Here is a 6,000-nt window from a genome sequence, read left to right as displayed (position 1 = left end):
TATGTGCAGGATCGGTGCTATACGATCGTTCGTGTATATCGTGCAGGAACGTTCGTCGTTCGTTTTCCGACGATAATAATTGGAAGTGTGTACGTAGCTTAAGACAAAGCATCAAAGATCCTTAAAGATACAGAATAATATTACATCAGAGATACTTGTAAATATATTTGAAAAAAATACAACATTTTAAGCTTCTATCTTGGAAAAGAAGTCAAATATTATTTGGTTGCTATGGTTCCCTTCATAAGTGTTTGTTCTGGAGAGATATTGAAGTAACAATTCTTTCCAGTTTTAAGTCCTCCCCTAATTTCCAATATCACAGAGTTGTATTTGGCTGACATTCCCCTTCTTTTCCAAGCCTTCTGTTATCTGTTTTACCAGCTAGTGGTAAATGTCCTGGCTCTTTAGCCATCTGTGCCTTTCAGCTGCTCATTTCATTTGTTCCATCTTCCTGGAGAATGTGAACCTCTCCCCGTCACCGGCAGCCTGCAGAACAAAATGTCTCTTGATCACATCAGAGATTGGGCCTGAATCTTGATAACCTGTCCCAGCTGCACGATGGCAGGATGTAGGCAAAGTCAGATCAAGCACTTGATCAAGCATTTGATCAAATATTTGGGCGATGGAGACGTCACAGCTCTGGGCTAGACACTACTGTAAAACCTAAAGGAGCGCTCCAGTAAGAACAAAATCCTGGGCAATGCTTAGGGAAGTTAGGGATAAAACAAAAATACATGAGCAGATCTTTAAATGTTTTCTTTAAAGCATAGGTGTCAAACACAAGGCCCGGGGGCCGAATCCGACTCGCCTGGCCATTTTATGTGGCCCATAAGAGCTTCCCTGTGACTGCGACTGGGTCACAAGAGCACCTGCTGTTGTTGCAGGAGCGGAGCAGAGAAAGCAGCTCATTGTCCTTTATCGAGCCGCCTTTATTCCCAGTGCCATCTTGCCAGCTGAAGGTGTGGAGGCGTCGGATCGCCTTCCGGACCGGTTCAGCTTGTCATTACCCTACCATGAGATCAGCTCGCTGCCGCATGGTGAGCTATATTCACGCTCGGCGCCATCTTGTTGCCTCGGAGACCTCGCTTTGAGCAGCACATCGGATGGAGGTAGCAGTGCACAGGGTACGGTGCCTTGGATCGGTATTGGGAGACCTGCTTCACCCTGGACATCATCACAGGTACAGGAACGTTTTTGGTCACAGTCGATAAGGGGTCAGAAGAGTGCTAGGAGACCTGCTTTACTTCACCGAAAATATTATCAATAGAAGAAAATATTTATTTTATATATTTTTAATTAGTTTATAAATTTGTATTTATTAAGAGAAAAGGTTGTTGTTGCACTCTGTTCAAATTCATATTTCTGGTTAAAACATTGTCAGTTTGAAACTGTTTAATAAATGTTAAAATCTTAATGAACAATTCGGCTTATGATCATGATTGATTTTGGCCCCTTTGACATCCCTGCTTTAAAGCAATCAACTAAATCAAAAATCTAGGCAGCATAAAGATTACATTTTAGGATTATATATATATATATATATATATATATCCTTTAACATGGGGATCCCCACCTCATTTGCTTTTGCTTTTGACATTGTTTTGAAAAAATATTTGCTTAGACTGTCTGCTACCCCTATTTAATGTACAGCGCTGTGTAATATGATGGCGCTATATAAATATTATTTACTGCTAAAAATGCATTTCATAATAGCTCTGCATACCAGTCCCTTTTGTTTTTTACAACTCCAGCCTTACCATAAGTACATTTATTTTGTTTTTCTTGCTCGAATAGAGGATTGTGCACACCGGAAGAGCAGAGGATCTGCTGAGGCAGTGGAAATTGATATCTACTCCTATAGGCTGACATTAGGCCTGGCTGTGTAAATGTAGGGTTCAAGGTAAGATCACTCCGCTGCAACATTCCTTGCATGCCTTAAGAGCTCAGGGTGAAACTGTTCCATCAATACCCGTCAAAAAAATGAAAAAAAGGAAAAATCAGGATAATGGGTACTTCGTGCCATACAATATTTAACAAGGGCAAATACAATGAAAAATACAGCATATAAAACTGCTACCATGTGACATTTTCTACAATATACTTTTTTTACAAGAATATATATATATATATATAGAGAGAGAGAGAGATTGATATATATATATATATATATATAATTAAATAATCTTGTTACTTACAGCTAATGTGGTCCTAAAAAGTACATTCTCCCTCCTTCTGTACAGTTTGTAAGGAAAGTCAAAAATTAAATGAAAAGACCTTCTGAAGCTGACAATTTGCAGGGGTTGCAACAACTACACTGCAAGTGTATATATGATGACATTTATCAACTCAAAAGAGCAAACTGTAAGAACCTGAGCTGTTAAAAAAAAAAAACTTAAACAGAAAAAGTCCCTAAACAAAGGTAAAAAAGTCCATAGGGCATAGATGCCTCTGGATGTAAATAGACAGAGCCACATATGCCAGATCTCGGTAAATATAAAATTGTGGAGGGCAAAAAGGATTGGTTTAGGTCAGTGAAGAGGGAAAACAGAATAACTGGACTCTATTTGAAAGTATAATTATTCTTGAAATAAAGAAAGAACATTGTGACCGGAGTTGAGTTTAATAAATTTAAGAACTGCTTACATCTTTGTTTTTTTTTTTATAAAACATGATGCCATTGTGGTACCAAAACAGAACTTATCTAGACACCAGTCTCCTGCACTAATATTATAAATGCAACATGTCATGGGTCATGGCTAAACACACTTCAGCTAATAGTGGTTGGCTGTTTGAAGGAACCACTGAGGACTGAGGTCTTAGGCTAAACAGGAAACGAAAGAAAAACACTTGACCAAGCAGTTCTGTTTGTATAAAGTGTGATTCCAGCTGCCTCTGCAGCCACTACAATTTTAAAGCTTGTGCTACTGTGCTTAGTGCCAAATCCAGCCCTGCCCAAGGAACCTTGCAAACAGAGTATCATGAAAGCAACCTGGTTTCAAAGTTTCCCTGTACAATAAATGCTTTTATTAATAAAAACCCACTTATCACACACACATACATACATTACTAATAAACAGGATTTATATAATGCCAACATATTACAGTACATTAAATAGGGGTTGCAAATGACAGACAGGTACAAGCAGTGACACAGGACAGTTTATTGTTAGTGAGTAAAGAGACTTAATTTTGTGGTGTACTATAATTGGAATAGTAAATGAAAACAGCAGTACACATGCCTGTTGGGTGCCAATTCAAAGTTATTGTAGTTTGGGAGGATAGAATATAAGATTTCTGCGTACATAAATATGTGACAGGAAAATATAGAATTCAGAGTACTGTAGATGAACTGTTTACAACTACCATTAGCTATAAAATGATGCTGATCTTGAATTATTAGATAAACAATACATTACAAAAGTGGAGGCTACGAAAATCCTGACATTTATAAGACCAGGCCATACTGAAAGTACTAGTTGCAAATGTTTACACTCTTAAAATATCTCTATGGAAAAAAAATCCTGATCCTAGCTGTTATTATCAGTGATAAAGACAGAAAGAGCTCTTGAAATCTTCTGAAGATTACCATATAATCAGTTTTTACTTTGTTTTTTTTCTCATGTGCTATGTGTAGGTGACAGACACTTGAGTATAACATGTTCAGAATATATTAGAGACCTGCAGCTGTTCTTTAATCAAATTCTTTTCTAGCAGATGACTCTCATGAATTTTCCAATTAAACTAATTGCACTTATCCTTCTTGTTATATAGTTAGAACACAAAACCTATAAGATTATTTTTTGTTATGTTTCATTGGCTTGGTTCCCGGTGACTATGGATTGTAAATACTGCTGTTTGGTGGGACAGTAATAAATATCACATAGGCCCCTGATCATTACAGATGCCCATCCACCCCTAGCTAACTAATGGACCACTTTAAAATGTTACACTGAAGTGTATGTAAACCCTAACAATGAACTCTCCTAATGTCCTTCTGAATGGTCTGTATTGATACCATTGCAAGTGTTTTATCTGTTGAAAAAGTGCTAAAAATACTTGTTGATCCTGACAAAAATCCTAAACTGATATCTTAATTTACAATATGCTCTGTTGCTTTGTCATCAGTTAGCACTACTACCAGTTCTTTGCAGACTACTCAATTTTGGGGTTGACCACAGTGGTAAGTCCTGGCACAATTACCTTCATAGGGTGACAATTCTGTACTGCTAAAGATACAGTACAGTGAGTGTGTTATTGGTAAGATCACCAGGAAAATGAAAAAAAGAAAAAGATACCTCCATAGAAAACAAATGTGGCCAAGTATATATAGAGAGGCTGTGTGGATTTAGACTGAACCTAAAATATTTGCCTCCATTTCTCACCCATGTGGATGGATCCCAAAAATGCAGTAGTCACCTGCTTTTCTCATGCACGTGGATGGAGCTTGTACATATGGAGGTCAACCGCATTTCCAGACTCATGTGGATGACCGTGTGGTGGTCACAGACTGCCCTTGCCCATGTTAAGGATGGACCCTGAGTTTGTGGTGGTTCCATGGCCATGTAGACGAAGCCTGAGCATGACAGTCACCTTTTTTCCTGAGCCTTTTGAACAGAGCCTGAACATGTGGTAGTTGTTACCTTCTCAATTGCTTTTGTAAATTTGGCCTAAATATATGATGGCCATTCTTTTTTCTTGAGGGCCTTAAACAAGGCAGCTAAATTTTGTGCATGTGACCAAGGGTTGCTATGGTAAATGTCCTTTTTTATAGTAAATCACTGATGCCAACTTTGCTAAATAAAGAAAAGTGAAGTTACTTGATACAAAATCTGTAATTTTTATATGATCTAAAAGAATTGTTTTATTTAAAGAAAACATTTGCCCTGCCACACAGATATACTAAAATCGCTCAATTCCCCCTTACATGTAAAGATGACAGGTATAGTTATTTTAAACTAAAATAAGCGCACTTGATTTCTGTTGGTGTTAAAAAGAAGTCTATGGGGTCTGTTTATTTAGCAGTAAGTATGACATTCACCAAGACATTCTCTGTTGAAAAATCCCTGCTATAAAAATACATGGACCTAGAATATTTGACTGTTCAAAAAAACTAAACTCCCACAAACTAATACCCTATTTTTAAAACAAAATTGTATATTTTTAAAGTAAAATACAGATTTTCCATGCTTTATTCTTGTTTCCCTACCTGTGCTGTAAACATCCCTCTCTATGAATTTCTAGATATGTGTGCAGGCTTCATTAACGGCTGAACTATTACTGTTTTTAGGGATGGATACAGCAGAGTGCTGCGTGTTGCTTGTAACTCAACCCTGGAGTGTGCAGGAAAGAGTGACAAAGCTGCCTATAAACTGGGTAAGTGTTGTCACCCTGGCCATTGAAGTGTGTGTGGATACACCTTGGTGAAATGATTTAATTGAAAGCAGCACATATAAAAAGATTACCTTTTTTAACATTAAAGGGATGTGTAAGTTATATGGTTATAATCTCCAGGCAAGTAGCTAAATACACAGATGAAGTTTTTTTTGTTTCAAAGTTTTTATTGAAATTTTTAAATAAAATAAACAATAAAATACCAACACATTTCTGCTCTCCCTTTTACCAGCATGCTCCTTGTACTGCTTCTCCCTTCACATCTAAAGGGAAACCAAGTGTCTAAAGAGTCATATTTGGGTACCCACACTGATAAGGTGCGTACACACTTCCAATTTTTATCGTTCCAATCGAACGACGAACGATCGATTGGGCAAAAAATCGTTCGTAAAAAAGTAACCAACGACGCCGACGAACGAGGAAAGTCGCTGGAAACGAACGACCGGACCGACGGATCTGATTGGACGACGATCGTTGAGCATCGTTCGTGTGTACGGTCGTTCGTTGATCGTCCATGTTCAGAGCATGCGTGATGAACGAACGTCCGTTCACTTTCCTGTCGTGCACATAGTTCCTCTATCGCTCAAACGATCGTATCTATTGTGGGTA

The sequence above is a fragment of the Pyxicephalus adspersus genome, chromosome 2, assembly GCF_032062135.1.
Source record: "Pyxicephalus adspersus chromosome 2, UCB_Pads_2.0, whole genome shotgun sequence".
Classification (NCBI taxonomy): domain Eukaryota; kingdom Metazoa; phylum Chordata; class Amphibia; order Anura; family Pyxicephalidae; genus Pyxicephalus; species Pyxicephalus adspersus.
This window is presented reverse-complemented; position numbering follows the sequence as displayed.